Below are 19,277 nucleotides of genomic sequence, written 5' to 3'. Positions count from 1 at the left end.
CCCTTTATGAACCCATGCTGCATCTGCCCAATGGGACAATTATAGGAAGGATATGATTGGAGACAGTGCAGAGGAGATTCACCAGGATGTTGCACGGGATGGAACATTTATGAAGAGAGGTTGGATAGAACAAACAAAGAACAAAGAAAGTTACAGCACAGGAACAGGCCCTTCGGCCTTCTCAAACCTGCACTGATCATGCTGCCCGTCTAATCTAAAACCTTCTACTCTTCTGGGGTCCCCCATTCTATTCATCTATTTGTCAAGGCGTCCTTAAATGCCACTATTATACCTGCTTCCACCACCACCTCTGGCAGTGAGTTCAAGGCACGCCCTACCCTCTGTGTTAAAGAATTTCCCTCGTACATCTCCTCTAAACTTTGCCCCTCTCACCTTAAACCTGTGTCCCCTAGTAATTGACTCTTCCACCCTGGAAAAATGTTTCTGACCATCCTCTCTGTCCATGCCCCTCATAATTTTGTCGACTTTTGTCAGGTCACCCCTCAACCTCCGTCGTTCCAGTGAGATCAAACCAAGTTTCTCCAACCTCTCTTCACAGCTAATGCCCTCCATACAAGGCAACATCCTGGTAAATCTTTTCTGTACTCTCTCCAAAGCCTCCACATCCTTCTGGTAGTGTGGCGACCAGAATTGAACACTATGTTCCAAGTGTGGCCGAACTAAGGTTCTGTAAAGCTGCAACATGACTTTTCAATTTTTAAACTCAATGCCCCGGCTGATGAAGGCAAGCATGCCGTATGCCTTCTTGACTACCTTCTCCACTTGCGATGCCATACTCTTAATGGTTCTGCCATTTGCTGTATATTTCCCCACTGTATTAGACCTTCCAGAATGCATTACCTCACATTTGGCTGGATTAAACTCCATCTGCCATCTCTCTGCCCAAGTCTCCGACCGATTTCTATCTTGCAGCATCCTCTGACGGTCCACATCACTATCCGCAATTCCACTAACCTTTGTGTTGTCTGCAAACTTACCAATCAAACCAGTTACATTTTCCTCCAAATCACTTACATATACTACAAACAGCACAAGTCACAGCAGTGATCCCCACGAAACACCACTAGTCACAGCCTTCCATTGCTACCCTCAGTCTTCTATGACCGAGCCAATTCTGTATCTATCTTACCAGTTCAGCTCTGATCCTGTGTGACTTCACCTTCTGTACCAGTCTGCCAAGGGGCTTACGACCTTCATCAATCATCTCCGTCACTTCCTCAAAAAACACTATCAAGTTAGTGAGACACTACCTCCTCTTCACAAAACCGTGCTGCCTATCACTAATACGTCCACTTGCTTCGAAATGGCAGCAAATCCTGTCTCGAAGAATCCTCTCCAACAATTTCCCTACCACTGATGTAAAGTTCACCGGCTTGTAATTTTCTGGATTATCCTGCATTTTCCTTTAAATTTTCTGGGTTATCCTTAGGTTTGGGTTGTTTTCATTGGAGCCGAGAAGGGGGCCGGTGCATGTGTGTGTGTGTGGGGAGGGGGGGGGGGGGTGGTGTGACCTGATCGAGGTGTACAAGATTATTAGGGGCTTGGACAGGGTGGATAGGGAGCAGCTGTTCCCCTCAGTTAAGATCAGTCACGAGGGACACAAGTTCAAGATGAGGGGAGAAGGTTTAGGGGGGTTTTGAGGAAAAGCCTTGTTACCCAGAGGGTGGTGACAGTTTGGAACCCACTGCCTGGGAGGGTGGGAGAAGCGGGTTGCCTCACATCCTTTAAACACTTGGCACGTCATAACATTCAAGGCAATGGGCCAAGAGCCAGCAAATGGAATCAGGTAGGTCAGGTGCTTTTCATGTGTCGGTGGCCATTCAGACTCAATGGGCCGAGGGGCCTCTTCACTGTTGCTGTTGATACAAAGTTCGGTGGCATCGCAGACAGACTAGATGATAGCATAAAATTGCAAGAAGATATTGACAGACTCGGTGAATAGGCAAATTTGTGGCAAATGGAATTCAAAATAAACAAGTGTGAGGTTATACATTTTGGACCAAAAAAGAATAGAAAAGAGTACTTTCTAAATGGAAAGAGGTTCGGTCCAGTAGATGTCCAAGCTGCAAACCATTTCTCCCAATCCTGGCCCTTCATGGATTTAATGAAGGCCAAGGCAATCATTGGATTATTGAAAGACTTGACGGAGTTGTTGGATACCATTTTTCGGGTTGCAGGATAAAGCATAACGTAATTCACTCCCCACAGCCTTGAGCTGCATTTAAACTTCAACAAAGTCTCGAAGCTTCGTTTGTGTTGCTGCTGAAAAGTCCTGAATCCTCACTCCCTCCTGGGGCCAGGTGCCACCTCTCCGTACCCGTCTCCAGGACCTTCTTTCAAGTTGTGGAAATGAAAATGAAATGAAAATCGCTTATTGTCACAAGTAGGCTTCAATGAAGTTACTGTGAAAAGCCCCTAGTCGCCACATTCCGGCGCCTGTTCGGGGAGGCTGTTACGGGAAGCGAATGTTTACAGGCCTGGGATGAAAACTATCCCTCAGCCTCAGAGACAGGATACGATGAACCCTTTCTAATTTGAAATGCCCAGGCTTCAAATCCAGCTGAGAAAACGTGGCAGTCGGTCCTTAAAGAACCTCACGGGAGCCTTACCCTCCACACTGAATGGACAGAAAATAACAGAATTTATGGGCAGCATGGTAGCACAGTGGTTAGAACAGCTGCTTCACAGCACCAGGGTCCCAGGTTCGATTCCCGGCTTGGGTCAGTATCTGTGCGGAGTCTGCACGTTCTCCCCGTGTCTGCGTGGGTTTACTCCGGGCTCTCCAGTTTCCTCCCACAGTCCAAAGATGTGCAGGTTAGGTGGATTGGCCACGATAAATTGCCCTTAGTGTCCAAATAAAAGGTTAGGTGGGGTTACTGGGTTCCGGGGATGGGGGGGAGGTATGGGCTTGGCTGGGGTGCTGTTTCCAAGGTGCAGACTCGATGGGCCGAGTGGACTCCTTCTGCCCTGTAAATTCTATGATGAGCATCTGACAGACCAATGACTCGGATGTTCTTTCTCTGACCCTCAGTTCTCCAAATCCTCCAGGACCTCCGCCACGCCACTCGGCTGGTTTTCAAAGGATTGAATTCTTGCCTCCGTCGAGGAGGCATCTTGCTGAACGTTCAGGATTCTCTCCTCTGGATCATCGAGCCTCTTCATGGAGCTTTGCAGGTGGTGCTCACAAGCTCACAGATATTGAGTCAGCACACTCCGCCTCTGGTCAGTAACACGGATAATGTCGGCAGCCATAATTTTCGCCGCCTCCCAGAGCCCCGGAGAGCGCGGGGTCGAGAGACCTCCTGAGGGTCAGGCCGCCATGTTGAAAAGGCGGCTCCATTCCCGCTGAATCCACCTGCGCTGTTTTATCGACGCATTTCTTGATTCCTTTTGGCAGAATCCTACCAAACTAAACCCTGACATCTTCCAGGGACACGATCACAATATTAATTCAAGGATTAGGTAGATGGGAGCCGGGCAATCAGATAAGTGACAGATTATAGGTGAGTGGTGCCAGAACCTGCGGAAAAACAGCTACTCCAGCTCCCATATCACAAACCCGACATCCCCCCCCTCACACAGACTTCTAATTGATGAGGGTGTCGAGGGTTATGGGGAACTGGCAGGTAAATGGAGAGAAAGCTGAAATGAGGAGGGATCTCTTTACTCAAGGATGTGGTGAAGCTTTGGAAATCTGTACCCCAGAGGATTTACAGTGCAGAACGACACCATTAGGCCCATTGACTCTGCATCACCCTTGGAAAGAGCACTCTACTTAAGCCCACACCTCCACCTAGCCCCGTAACCCAATAACCCCATCTAACCTTTTTGGACACTAAGAGCAATTTAGCATGGCCAATCCACCTAACCTGCACATCTTTGGACCATGGGAGGAAACCGGAGCACCCGGAGGAAACCCACGCAGACACACCGAGAACGTGTAGACAGTGACCCAAGCCGGGAATCGAACCTGGGACCCTGGAGCTGTGAAGCAACAGTGCTAACCACTGTGCTGACCATTGTGATAGGGGGATAGTGCAGGAAAACAGTGCTGAGGTTGGTCAGCCAATGATCCCATTGAATGGTTCAGGTTCGATGGGCCGAATGGCCGCCTGCAGTTCATATTTGTTGTGATCTGGACAGGAAGCTGTGAGCTTAGATCTGTCAGTCAACATGAATCAGCACCTTCAGGAGAATTGGGAGGGTGAATATTAGATACAGCAGAGTGAGAATGGAGGGAGATTGTGTGGATTGGGAGATTTACAGCTTTCGCGGAATAAGAGAGAGGAAAAATGTTCCATAGAAACGAGAATTGTCTGTTCTAAGTTTCGATCCTGTACTAACAATGATGAATTTTGTAAATTGTTTTTACAGGATATTAGATGAGGAGGAATTACAGACAGAAATCTCAAACATTCCGTCTCGATCTGACAGAGTCACTCGATTCCTTGGAACCTGAACATCATCGGCCTTTGAATCTAGAAGGAGAAATGTTTACCCGAACTGTCACCTAAAGATTTCAAACATCAGTGTGACTGGAAAAGCACCGAGACCCACACAACACACACCCGAGTGAGAGAGTTCATAGACTCCCAGAATTTACAGTGCAGAAGGAGGCCGTTTGGCCCATCGAGTCTGCACCAGCCCTTGGAAAGATCACCCTGCCTAAGCCCAAACCTCCATCCTATCACCGTAACCGAATAACCCCACCCAAACTTTTTCGATATTCAGGGCAATTTAGCATGGTCAATCCACCTTACCTGCACATCTTTGGACTGTGGGAGGAAACCGGAGCACCCGGAGGAAACCCATTCAGTCACAGGGAGAACGTGCAGATTCCGCACAGACAGTTCCAGCGAACTTACTGTGGAAAGAGCTTTAACCAGTTCCACAGCCTGAATAAACATAACATTCACAGCTGGGAGAGACCAGACCAGTGTTGTGTCTGTGGAAGAGGCTTCAATTGATCATCCAACCTGGAGAGACACGAGGAGACCCATAACATGGAGAAACCGTGGAAATATGGGGACTGTGGGAAGGGATACAGAGCCCCATCTAAGCTGGAGACTATTCGACGCAGTCACACTGGGGAGAGGCCATTCACCTGCTCTCAGTGTGAGAAGGCATTCAGTCAGTTATCTAACCTTCAGGCACACCAGCGAGTTCACACTGGGGAGAGGCCATTTACCTGCTCTCAGTGTGGGAAAGGATTCTGTGATTCGTCCCGCCTATTGAGACACCAGCGAGTTCACACTGGGGAGAAGCCATTCACCTGCTCTCAGTGTGGGAAGGGATTCACACAGTTACCCAACCTGCAGAGACACCAGCGAGTTCACACTGGGGAGAGGCCATTCACCTGCACTCTGTGTGGGAAGGGATTCACTCAGCCATCCAATCTGCAGACACACCAGCGAATTCACACTGGGGAGAGGCCATTCACCTGCACTCAGTGTGGGAAGGGATTCACTCAGTTATCCACCCTGAAGACACACCAGCAAATTCATACTGGGAAGACACTGTTCACCTGCTCTCAGTGTGGGAAGGGACTCACTCGGTTATCTTACCTGCGGAGACACCAGCGAGTTCACACTGGGGAGAGGCCGTTCACCTGCTCTCAGTGTGGGAAGGCATTCAGTCAGTTATCTCACCTGCGGTCACACCAGCGAGTTCACACTGGGGAGAGGCTGTTCACCTGCTCTCAGTGTGGGAAGGGATTCACTCAGTTATCTCACCTGCAGACACACCAACAAGTTCACACTGGGGAGAGGCCATTCACCTGCTCTCAGTGTGGGAAGGGATTCAATCAGGTATCCACCCTGCAGTCACACCAGCGAGTTCACACTGGGGAGAGGCCATTCACCTGCTCTCAGTGTGGGAAGGGATTCACTTAGTTATCCACCCTACAGTCACACCAGCGAGTTCACACTGGGGAGAGGCCATTCACCTGCGCTCTCTGTGGGAAAGGATTTGCTGAAGTATCCACCCTGCGGAGACACAAGCGAGTTCACACTGGGGAGAGGCCATTCACCTGCTCTCTATGTGGGAAGGGATTCACTCAGTTACCCAACCTGCAGAGACACCAGCGAGTTCACACTGGGCAGAGGCCATTCACCTGCTCTCAGTGTGGGAAGGGATTCACTCAGTTATCCCACCTGCGGAGACACCAGCGGGTTCACACTGGGGAGAGGCCGTCCACCTCTCAATGTGAGACAGGATTGCTTGCTTCAGTGCACCTGCTTTGACACCAACAGTTTCACAATTGATTACAGGGGTTGGATTCTGCTGTTATTGTTTCTGCTCTACATCCAGGACTGCATTTTGTTCATTCTGACAGGTGGTCAGTGGGAATGGTCGGAGGGTTTCTTTCTGCTGGACTGACCGGTCTCACCACTTTGCCTCCAGTGGGCTGATGCTCTTTAAGCCTTGTTGCTAATACCTGGCTTCAAATTGCACAAGGATCACAGTGTGAAAGGGTGTTTGGAAGTTTGAAGATATTTAGTTCCTATTTCTGTTTGGAACCCCCCAAAGCATGCCACACTACCATGGAGATGAGCCCTGGTGGTTACATGATTCTTTTGTTTAATTTATCTGGGTGTTCCTCACAGAAGAAAACTATCACGGTATGAGGGGCAAGTTGTCTGAGGTGGACTGGGAATCTGATCGGTACAGGGAATACCTAATATTTAAGGAATTATTATACATTTATCAGGGGGTCGGTTAGCTCAGTTGGCTGGATGACTGGTTTGTGATGCAGAGCAAGGCCAACAGTGAGGATTCAACTCCCGTCCTGGCTGAGTTTATTCATGAAGGCCCCGCCTTCTCAACCAGGCCCCACGCCTGAGGTGTGCTGACCCTCAGGTTAAATCACCTCCAGTCAACTCTCTCTGTCAAAGGTGAGAGCAGCCTATGGTCCTCTGGGATTTTTGCAACTTTTATTTTGCATATATACAACAAATATAGATTCCTTTAAGGAACAAAAATCCAACGGGAAAAGTGATGTAACCGTGGTGAACAAGAAAAGTTAAAGATTCCACGAGATCCATTCAAATTCAGCAAATGAGGATCAAGAAACTGTTGAGAGCAAACCGGCGAGAAACATAAAAACCGACTGGAAACCTCTCCAGGAATGTGAAAAGGAAAAGATTAGCAAAGACCAATGTGGGTCCATTCCAGGCAGAGAGAGGAGAGTTTAGAATGGGGAATGAGGAAATGGCAGAGAAACTGAACAATGTGTGTCTGTCTTCACAGAGGAAGATACAGAAATTGTCCCCAAAACACCAGAGAACCAAGGGACTGGCAGAGATTAGTATTGGTGTAAAAGTAGTACTGGAAAAATTAATGACACTGAAAGTGAATAAATCCCCAAAAGCTGATGATCAACATCCCAGAGTGTTGAACGAGGAGGCTGTAGAGATCTCGATTCCTCATTCTAAATTCTCCTGACTCTATCTGGAATGGACAAAACTTTGTCTGAGCCAAATGTTTCCTTTTTACGTAGCCAGAAAAACCTTTACAGTCTATTTTTATGTATTTTGTTAGTTCACATTCTATTCTCCCTTTTCTTTTTCCTCGGTGCCTTGGTCGAAGAACGGAAGTAAATCCTCGAAAATGAATCCTCACTTGGACAAATTCTGAGACAATTAAGTTTCGACTTCCAGGACAGAGTAACTATAATCGTGGAGTGTGATTTTAGATTGTGTAACAGGACAAAGTTCTAGTTTATAGTTTAATGTGTAGGTTTCCAAGTTAAAGTAGCTTCTAGTTTGTTTGTTGTATTAAAAGTCATAAAACTTGAAGTGCTGTCGTGTGATCCTTTAATTTGTTGACTGGGAATTTGATTTTTTTCTAAGAGGTTGCTGACCTTTACGGAGATCCTAATCCACAAGTTTTGTCTTCCTATTTGAGCCTCGGGCACCTTTCTGTCTCTATTGCTCGTGTCAATGAGAGCCAGGTGATGGAGCTGAGGGCTGACTTTCGCTGAATTTGGCTGAGAATAACGGGGCCTGTTCCCCAATAGGGGAACTGCCATGGGCGTCGCTACTAGAGCCAGAAAGTTGCTGGAGGCCTGACTGAAATGAAATGAAATGGAAATCGCTTATTGTCACAAGTAGGCTTCAAATGAAGTTACTGTGAAAATCCCCTTGTCGTCACATTCCGGCGCCTGTTCGAGAGGCTTTTTCGGGAATTGAACTGTGATGCTGGCCTGCCTGGGTCTGCTTTAAAAACCAGCGATTTATCCCTGTGCTAAACTGGGAACTGGACCTCCAACAATTCAGGTTTTTTTGGGGGGGGGGGGGAGGTGACAGGAGTGACGATGATGTGACCCCCAAGGTTCAGTGCCCACGTGTCCCAAGCTGGAAGTCACGGGAACAGGGTACAGAGGAGCTGAAGGGAATCCATTTGGGACCAGAATATTGTGAACATTCTGTTACTCTGGTTGTCTTTGACCCTCAAGTAATTTTCTGTTAGTTCTTTTAACCATGTTCTGTTTCATCAATAAACCTTTAACAGGAAAATATTTGAATTTGTTGGACTTTTCCTGATTAAATTTGTTTACTGAAGTGGGTGAGAGGTCTTGGCAGGCTCTTTAACAGAAAGTGAGTCCCTCTGAGGCAATTGGCAAAGGAGCCAGAGGAGTAGAGCAGATTTGATTTTTCTTTTGACACAGTGTTTGAAAATGCAGTTCAGGGAATCAATCGTGACTGACGAATTTATCAAGGTTCTCTGAGAAGTAACAAGGGATGTCAATAAAGGGGAACCTGTAGATGTGCTTTATCTGGATTTCCAGAAGGTATTTCCCAAGGTGCCACATCAAAGGTTATTACACAAAATAAGAGCTCAGGGTGTGGGGGCAACACATCAGCATGGATAGAGGATTGGTTAGCGAGCAGGAAGCAGCCAGTCGGTATAAATGGGTCATTTGTGGGTGGGTAAGATGTGACAAGTGGAATGTCACCAGGATCAGTGCTGGGCTCTCACCCATTTACAATCTGTATGAATGTGGTGGATGACGGGATTGAATGGCGGCTAAATTTTCTGATGCCTCAAAGACAGGTTGGAAAGTAATTTGTGAAGTGGATTGAAGGAGTCTGCAAGTCAACACCATAATCCCAGCCAAACTCCTATCAAAGCTCCAAAACCTAGGACTTGGCTCCCCACTCTGCAACTGGATCCTCGATTTTCTGACCAACAGACCACAGTCCGTAAGAATGAACAACAACACCTCTGCGCAGCATGGTAGCATTGTGGATAGCACAATTGCTTCACAGCTCCAGGGTCCCAGGTTCGATTCCGGCTTGGGTCACTGTCTGTGCGGAGTCTGCACATCCCGCGTGTGCGTGGGTTTCCTCCGGGTGATCTGGTTTCCTCCCACAGTCCAAAGATGTGCGGGTTAGGTGGATTGGCCATGATAAATTGCCCTTAGTGTCCAAAATTGCCCTTAGTGTTGGGTGGGGTTGCTGGGTTATGGGGATAGGGTAGAGGAGTTGACATTGGGTAGGGTGCACGTTCCAAGAGTCGGTGCGGACTCGATGGGCCGAATGGCCTCCTTCTGCACTGTAAATTCTATGATTAACAATAGTCCTCAACACCGGCGCCCCGCAAGGCTGCGGACTTAGCCACCTACTCTACTCCCTGTACACACACAACTGCGTGGCAAAACCTGGTTCCAACTCCATCTACAGGTTTGCTGATGATACGACCATAGTGGGCCGGATCTCGAATAACGATGAGTCCGAATACAGGAGGGAGATAGAGAACATAGTGGAGTGGTGTAGCGACAACAACCTCTCCCTCAATGCCAGCAAAACTAAAGAACTGGTAATTGACTTCAGGAAGCAAAGTACTGAGCACACCCCTGTCAGCATCAATGGGGCCGAGGTGGAGATGGTTAGCAGTTTCAAATTCCTCGGGGTGCACATCTCCAAAAATCTGTCCTGGTCCACCCACGTCGACGCTACCACCAAGAAAGCACAACAGCGCCTATACTTCCTCAGGAAACTAAGGAAATTCGGCATGTCCACATTGACTCTTACCAACTTTTACAGGTGCACCATAGAAAGCATCCTATCAGGCTGCATCACAGCCTGGTATGGCAACTGCTCTGAAGCAAGAAACTTCAGAGAGTCGTGAACACCGCCCAGTCCATCACACAAAACTGCCTCCCGTCCATTGACTCCATCTACACCTCTCGCTGCCTGGGGAAAGCGGGCAGTATAATCAAAGATCACTCCCACCCGGCTTACTCACTCTTCCAACTTCTTCCATCGGGCAGGAGATACAGAAGTCTGAGAACACGCACGAACAGACTCAAAAACAGCTTCTTCCCCACTGTCACCAGACTCCTAAATGACCCTCTTATGGACTGATTTCATTAACACTACACCCTGTATGCTTCATCCGATGCCAGTGCTTTTGTAGTTACATTGTATATGTTGTGTTGCCCTATTATGTATTTTCTTTTATTCCCTTTTCTTCCCATGTACTTAATGATCTGTTGAGCTGCTCGCAGAAAAATACTTTTCACTGTACCGAGGTACAGTGACAATAAACAAATCCAATCCTATCCAAAGGACTACAAATAGGTTAAGTGACTGGGCAAAAAACTGACAGATGGAGCACAACTTGGGAAAATGTGAATTGTCCACTTTGTCAGGAAGTATTAATAAAACAACATTATTTAAATCTGAGGTACAGAGGGATCGGGGTACCCAATCCCAAGTTAGTCTGCAGGTACAGCAAGTGATTGGGAAGGTCCATGGAATATTATTGTTTATTGCAAAGGAAATCTAATATAAATGTAGGGATGTTTTGCTGCAGTTGTACAGTCATAGAGGTTTACAGCATGAAAACAGGCCCTCCAGCCCAACTTGTCCATGCCACCCAGTTTTTACCACTAAGCTCGTCCCAATTGCCTACATTTGGCCCATACCCCACTATACCAGCATTCCCACATAACTGTCTAAATGCTTGTACCCACCTCTACTACTGCCTCTGGCAGCTCGTTCCAGATACTCGCCACCCCCTGTGTGAAAAGAATTTCCCCTCTGGTCTCTTTTATATCTCTCTCCTCTCATCTTAAACCTATGCCCTCTAGTTTTAGACACCCCTACCTTTGGGAAAAGACGTTGACTATCTACCTCATCTATGCCCCTCATTATTTTACAGACCTCTATAAGATCACGCCTAAGCCCCCTATGCTCCAGGGCAATAAGTCCTGGTCACATCCGAGTAAATCTCTTCTGCACTCTTTCTAGTTTAATAATATCCTTTCTATAATAGCACCAGAACTGTACACAGTACTCCAAGTGTGGTCTTATTAATGTCTTGGACAACTTCAGCAAGACGTTCCAACTCCTGTATTCAATGTTCTGACCAATGAAATCAAGTATGCCAAATACCTTCTTCTTCACCCTGTCCACCTGTGACTCCACTTTCAAGGAGCTATGAACCAGTAATCCTCGATCTCTTTGTTCTATAACTCTCCCCAACTCCCTAACATTCACTGAGTAGGTTCTGCCCTGATTCAATCTACCAAAATGCATCACACTCACAGTTATCAAAACTGGTACTAACAACATAGGCAGGATGGGGCATGAGGTCCTGCAGCAGGAGTTCAGGCAGCTAGGCAGAAAGTTAAAAGACAGGACCTCTAGGGTTGTAATCTCACGATTACCCCCTGTGCCACGTGCCAGTGAGGCGAGAAATAGGAAGATAGAGCAGCAAAACATGTGGCTAAACAGCTGGTGTAGGAGGGAGGGTTTCCGTTATCTGGACCACTGGGAGCTCTTCTGGGGCAGGTGTGACCTATATAAGGACGGGTTGTATCTAAACCGGAGAGGCATAAATATCCTGACGGCGAAGTTTGCTAGTGTCACACGGGAGGGTTTAAACTAGTATGGCAGGGGGGTGGGCACAGCAGCAAAAGGTCAGAAAGTGAGAGCATTGAGGGAGAACTAGGGAATAGGGACAGTGTGGCTCTGAGGCAGAGCAGACAGGGAGATGTTGCTGAACACAGTGGGTCTGGTGGCCTGAAGTGCATATGTTTTAATGAAGAAGTATTACGGGTAAGGCAGATGAACTTAGAGCTTGGATTAGTACTTGGAACTATGATGTTGTTGCCATTTCAGAGACCTGGTTGAGGGAAGGGCAGGATTGGCAGCTAAACGTTCCAGGATTTAGATGTTTCAGGCGGGATAGAGGGGGATGTAAAAGGGGTGGCGGAGTTGTGCTACTGGTTAGGGAGGATATCACAGCTGTACAAGGGGAGGACACCTCAGAGAGCAGTGAGGCTATATGGGTAGAGATCAGGAATAAGAAGGGTGCAGTCACAATGTTGGGGGTTTACTACAGGCCTCCCAACAGCCAGCGGGAGATAGAGGAGCAGATAGGTAGACAGATTTTGGAAAAGAGTAAAAACAACAGGGTTGTGGTGATGGGAGACTTCAACTTCCCCAATATTCACTGGGACTCACTTAGTGCCAGGGGCTTAGATGGGGCAGAGTTTGTAAGGAGCACACAGGAGGGCTTCTTAAAACAATATGTAGACAGTCCAACTAGGGAAGGGGTGGTACTGGACCTGGTTTTGGGGAATGAGCCCGGCCAGGTGGTAGAAGTTTCAGTAGGGGAGCATTTCGGGAACAGTGACCACAATTCATTAAGTTTTAAAGTGCTGGTGGACAAGGGTAAGAGTGGTCCTAGGGTGAATGTGCTAAATTGGGGGAAGGCTAATTATAACAATATTAGGCGGGAACTGAAGAACATAGATTGGGGGCGGATGATTGAGGGCAAATCAACATCTGACATGTGGGAGGCTTTCAAGTGTCAGTTGAAAGGAATTCCAGTTAGGAAGAAGGATAAATACGGCAATTTTCGGGAACCTTGGATAACGAGAGATATTGTAGGCCTCGTCAAAAAGAAAAAGGAGGCATTTGTCAGGGCTAAAGGGCTGGGAACAGACGAAGCCTGTGTGGAATAAAAGGAAAGTAGGAAGGAACTTAAGCAAGGAGTCAGGACGGCTAGAAGGGATGACGAAAAGTCATTGGCAAATAGGGTTAAGGAAAATCCCAAGGCTTTTTACACATATATAAAAAGCAAGATGGTAGCCAGGGAAAGGGTTGGCCCACTGAAGGATAGGCAAGGGAATCTATAAGACCATAAGACATAGGGGCGGAAGTAAGGCCATTCGGCCCATCGAGTCCACTCCACCATTCAATCATGGCTGATTTCAACTCCATTTACCCGCTCTCTCTCCATAGCCCTTAATTCCTCGAGAAATCAAGAATTTATCAACTTCTGTCTTAAAGACACTCAACGTCCCGGCCTCCACCGCCCTCTGTGGCAATGAATTCCACAGACCCACCACTCTCTGGCTGAAGAAATTTCTCCTCATCTCTGTTCTAAAGTGACTCCCTTTTATTCTAAGGCTGTGCCCCCGGGTCCTAGTCTCCCCTGCTAATGGAAACAACTTCCCTACATCCACCCTATCTAAGCCATTCATTATCTTGTAAGTTTCTATTAGATCTCCCCTCAACCTCCTAAACTCCAATGAATATAATCCCAGGATCCTCAGATGTTCATCGTATGTTAGGCCTACCATTCCTGGGATCATCCGTGTGAATCTCCGCTGGACCCGCTCCAGTGCCAGTATGTCCTTCCTGAGGTGTGGGGCCCAAAATTGCTCACAGTATTCTAAATGGGGCCTAACTAATGCTTTATAAAGCTTCAGAAGTACATCCCTGCTTTTATATTCCAAGCCTCTTGAGATGAATGACAACATTGCATTTGCTTTCTTAATTACGGACTCAACTTGCAAGTTTACCTTTAGAGAATCCTGGACTAGGACTCCCAAGTCCCTTTGCACTTCAGCATTATGAATTTTGTCACCGTTTAGAAAATAGTCCATGCCTCTATTCTTTTTTCGAAAGTGCAAGACCTCGCACTTGCACACGTTGAATTTCATCAGCCATTTCTTGGACCACTCTCCTAAACTGTCTAAATCTTTCTGCAGCCTCCCCACCTCCTCCATACTACCTGCCCCTCCACCTATCTTTGTATCATCGGCAAACTTAGCCAGAATGCCCCCAGTCCCGTCATCTAGATCGTTAATATATAAAGAGAACAGCTGTGGCCCCAACACTGAACCCTGCGGTACACCACTCGTCACCGGTTGCCATTCCGAAAAAGAACCTTTTATCCCAACTCTCTGCCGTCTGCCTGACAGCCAATCGTCAATCCATGTTAGTACCTTGCCTCGAATACCATGGGCCCTTATTTTACTCAGCAGTCTTCCATGAGGCACCTTATCAAAGGCCTTTTGGAAGTCAAGATAGATAACATCCATTGGCTCTCCTTGGTCTAACCTATTTGTTATCTCTTCAAAGAACTCTAACAGGTTTGTCAGGCACGACCTCCCCTTACTAAATCCTTGCTGACTTGTCCTAATCTGACCCTGCACTTCCAAGAATTTAGAAATCTCATCCTTAACAATGGATTCTAGAATCTTGCCAACAACCGAGGTTAGGCTAATTGGCCTATAATTTTCCATCTTTTTCCTTGTTCCCTTCTTGAACAGCGGGGTTACAACAGCGATTTTCCAATCCTCTGGTACTTTCCCTGAATCCAGTGACTTTTGAAAGATCATCACCAACACCTCCACTATTTCTTCAGCTAGCTCCTTTAGAGCTCTAGGATGTAGTCCACCTGGGCCCGGAGATTTATCAATTTTTAGACCTCTTAGTTTCTCTAGCACTTTCTCCTTTGTGATGGCTACCATATTCAACTCTGCCCCCTGACTCTCCGGAATTGTTGGGATATTACTCATGTCTTCTACTGTGAAGACTGACGCAAAAGTACCTATTTAGATGCTCAGCTATTTCCTTGTCTCCCATCACAAACTTACCTGCATCATTTTGGAGCTGCCCAATGTCAACTTTTGCCTCCCGTTTGTTTTTAATGTATTTAAAGAAACGTTTACTATCATTCCTAATGTTACTGACTAGCCTACCTTCATATTTGATCCTCTCTTTCCTTATTTCTCTTTTTGTTATCCTCTGTTTGTTTTTGTAGCCTTCCCAACCTTCTGACTTCCCACTACTCTTTGCCACATTATAGGCTTTCTCTTTTGCTTTGATGCATTCCCTAACTTCCTTTGTCAGCCATGGCTGCCTAATCCCCCCTCTGATAACCTTTCTTTTCTTTGGGATGAACCTCTGTACTGTGTCCTCAATTACTACCAGAAACTCCTGCCATTGCTGTTCTACTGTCTTTCCCACTAGGCTCTGCTCCCAGTCGATTTTCGTCAGTTTCTCCCTCATGCCCCTGTAGTTACCTTTATTTAACTGTAACACCTTTACATCTGATTCTACCTTCTTTCTTTCAAATTGGAGATTGAATTCGACCATATTATGATCACTGCCTCCTAAGTGCTCCCTTACTTTAAGATCTTTAATCAAGTCTGGCTCATTACATAACACTATGTCCAGAATGGCCTGCATCAGAGATTAGCGTGCACAATTAAAGCACATGGGATTAAGGGTAGTGTGTTGAGATAGGTAGAATATTGGTTGGCAGACAGGAAACAAAGAGTAGGAATTAATGGGTCTTTTTCAAATTGGCAGGCAGTGACTAGTGGGGTACCGCAGGGATCGGTGCTCGGGCCCCAGATATTCACAAGATATATTAATGATTGACAAAAGAAATTTAAAGTACCCAATTATTTTTTTCCAATTAAGGTGCAATTTAGCGTGGCCAATTCACTTACCCTGCACATCTTTGGGTTATGGGGGTGAGACTCACGCAGACACGGGGAGAACTTGTCTCCACACAGAGTGGCATGGATTGAACCCTAGTCCTCAGCTCTGTGAGGTAGCAGTGCTAACCACTGCACACCCAATATATTAACGATTTAGATGAGGGAACGACATGCAATATCTCCAAATTTGCAGATGCCAGCAAGTTGCGTGGGTGGGTGAGCTGCAAGGAGGATGCAGAGATCCTTCAGTGTGATTTTCACAAGTTGAGTGAGTGGGCAAATGAATGGCAGATACAGTATACTTTGGAGAAATGCGAGGTTATCCACTTTGGTAGCAAAAACAAGAAGGCAGACTATTAGCTGAATGGCCACAAATTAGGAGAGGGAATGTGCAACAAGACCTGGGTATCCTCGTACACCAGTCACTGAAGGTAAGCATGCAGCTATAGCAGGCGGTAAAGAAGGCAAATGATATGCTAGCCTTCATTGCGAGCGGATTAGAGTACATGAGCAGGGACATCTTGCTGCAATTATACAGGGCCGTGGTGAGGCCACATCTAGAATAGTGTGTGCAGTTTGTCTCCTTATCTGAGGAAGGATGTTCTTGCTCTAGAGGGAGTGCAGCGAAGGTTTACCAGACTGATTCCTGGGATGGTGGGACTGACATACGAGAGATTGAATCAGCTAGGATTGTATTCGCTGGAATTCAGAAGAATGGGGGATCTCATAGAAACCTATAATATTCCAACAGGACTTGACAGGGTAGATGCAGGAAAGGTATTCCCGATGGTGGGAGTATACAGAGATCGCAGTCTGAGGATACGGGGTAGACCATTTAGACAGAGATGAGTAATTTCTTCAACCAGAGAGTGGTGAGCCTGTGGAATTTGTTACCACAGGAAATAGTTGAGGCCAATACATTATTTGTTTTCAAGAAGCAGTTAGATATAGCACTTAGGGCGAAGGGGATCAAAGGATATGGAGAGGAAAGCGGGATGAGGCTATTGAGTTGGATGATAAGCCATGATCATAACGAATGGCAGAGCAGGCGCAAAGGGCCAAATGGTCTCTTCCTGCTCCTATTTTCCATGTTTCTATGTAATCCCTTCCCACACTAAGAGCAGGTGAATGACCTCTTCCCAGAGTGAACTCGCTGGTGTGTCCGCAGGTTGGACGGATTACTGAATCCCTTCCCACACTGAGAGCAGGTGAATGGCCTCTCCCCAGTGTGAACTCGCTGGTGTGTCTGCAGGGTGGATAACCGAGTGAAACACTTCTCACAGTGAGAGCAGGTGAACGGCCTCTCTCCAGTGTGAATGCGACGATGAGTCTCCAGCTCAGATGGAAATCCGTATCCCTTCCCACAGTCCCCACATTGCCACGGTTTCTCCATGTTTTGGATCTCCTCGTGTCGCTCGAGATTGGACAATCAGTGGAAGCCTTGTCTACACACCAAACATGTGCACTGTCTCTCCTGACTGTGAATGGTATGACATTTTTTCAGGCTGTGTAATAGTTGAAGCTCTTTCCACAGTCAGTTCATTAGAACTCTCTCACTCGGGTGTGTTGTGTGGGTCTCGGTGCTTTTCCAGTCACACTCACGTTTAAAATCTTTTGAAGCCGACAGATCGGACAAACATTTCTCCTTCTCGCCGATGATATTCAGAGCCCGATGATATTCAGAGCCCGATGATATTCAGAGCCCGATGATATTCAGAGCCCGATGATATTCAGAGCCCGATGATATCCAGATCAGAAGGAATCTTTGAGTTTGTCATGAGTTTGATGTGATGTTTGAGACTTCTGTCTGCAATTCCTCCTCTTCCAATATCCTTCAAAAAGAATTTATAAAAATTATCATTGTTGGTACAGGACAGAAATTCGGAGCAGACAATTCTGAGGGGCTGTTTCGCACAGAGCTAAATTGCTGGCTTTTAAAGCAGACCAAGACAGTCCAGCAGCACGGTTCAATTCCCGTAACAGCCTCCCCGAACAGGCGTTGGAATGTGGTGACTAGGGGCTTTTCACAGTAACTTAATTTGAAGCCTACTTGTGACAATAAGCGATTTTAAGACCATAAGACATAGGAGCGGAAGTAAGGCCATTCGGCCCATCGAGTCCACTCCGCCATTCAATCATGGCTGATTTCAACTCCATTTATCCGCTCTCTCTCCATAGCCCTTAATTCCTCGAGAAATCAAGAATTTATCAACGTCTGTCTTAAAAACACTCAACGTCCCGGCCTCCACCGCCCTCTGTGGCAATGAATTCCACAGACCCACCACTCTCTGGCTGAAGAAATTTCTCCTCATCTCTGTTCTAAAGTGACTCCCTTTTATTCTAAGGCTGTGCCCCCGGGTCCTAGTCTCCCCTGCTAATGGAAACAACTTCCCTACGTCCACCCTATCTAAGCCATTCATTATCTTGTAAGTTTCTATTAGATCTCCCCTCAACCTCCTAAACTCCAATGAATATAATCCCAGGATCCTCAGATGTTCATCGTATGTTAGGCCTACCATTCCTGGGATCATCCGTGTGAATCTCCGCTGGACCCGCTCCAATGCCAGTATGTCCTTCCTGAGGTGTGGGGCCCAAAATTGCTCACAGTATTCTAAATGGGGCCTAACTAATGCTTTATAAAGCTTCAGAAGTACATCCCTGCTTTTATATTCCAAGCCTCTTGAGATGAATGACAACATTGCATTTGCTTTCTTAATTACGGACTCAACTTGCAAGTTTACCTTTAGAGAATCCTGGACTAGGACTCCCAAGTCCCTTTGCACTTCAGCATTATGAATTTTGTCACCGTTTAGAAAATAGTCCATGCCTCTATTCTTTTTCCAAAGTGCAAGACCTCGCACTTGCCCACGTTGAATTTCATCAGCCATTTCTTGGACCACTCTCCTAAACTGTCTAAATCTTTCTGCAGCCTCCCCACCTCCTCCATACTACCTGCCCCTCCACCTATCTTTGTATCATCGGCAAACTTAGCCAGAATGCCCCCAGTCCCGTCATCTAGATCGTTAATATATAAAGAGAACAGCTGTGGCCCCAACACTGAACCCTGCGGGACACCACTCGTCACCGGTTGCCATTCCGAAAAAGAACCTTTTATCCCAACTCTCTGCCGTCTGCCTGACAGCCAATCGTCAATCCATGTTAGTACCTTGCCTCGAATACCATGGGCCCTTATTTTACTCAGCAGTCTTCCATGAGGCACCTTATCAAAGGCCTTTTGGAAGTCAAGATAGATAACATCCATTGGCTCTCCTTGGTCTAACCTATTTGTTATCTCTTCAAAGAACTCTAACAGGTTTGTCAGGCACGACCTCCCCTTACTAAATCCTTGCTGACTTGTCCTAATCCGACCCTGCACGTCCAAGAATTTAGAAATCTCATCCTTAACAATGGATTCTAGAATCTTGCCAACAACCGAGGTTAGGCTAATTGGCCTATAATTTTCCATCTCTTTCCTTGTTCCCTTCTTGAACAGCGGGGTTACAAC

General features: G+C 46.7%; 1 long non-coding RNA gene and 1 pseudogene across 1 annotated transcript in view; one reads left to right on the top strand and one right to left on the bottom strand.

Moving 5' to 3' along the window:
• The window catches only part of LOC140418487 (uncharacterized), a 35,931-nt gene that overhangs the window by 7,406 nt on the left and 9,248 nt on the right, over positions 1-19,277 (bottom strand). The window lies entirely within an intron of this gene.
• LOC140418473 (uncharacterized) lies at positions 1,664-7,817 on the top strand (annotated as a pseudogene).

This window comes from Scyliorhinus torazame, chromosome 5, assembly GCF_047496885.1.
Source record: "Scyliorhinus torazame isolate Kashiwa2021f chromosome 5, sScyTor2.1, whole genome shotgun sequence".
NCBI classification, from domain to species: Eukaryota; Metazoa; Chordata; class Chondrichthyes; order Carcharhiniformes; family Scyliorhinidae; genus Scyliorhinus; species Scyliorhinus torazame.
This window is presented reverse-complemented; position numbering and strand designations above follow the sequence as displayed.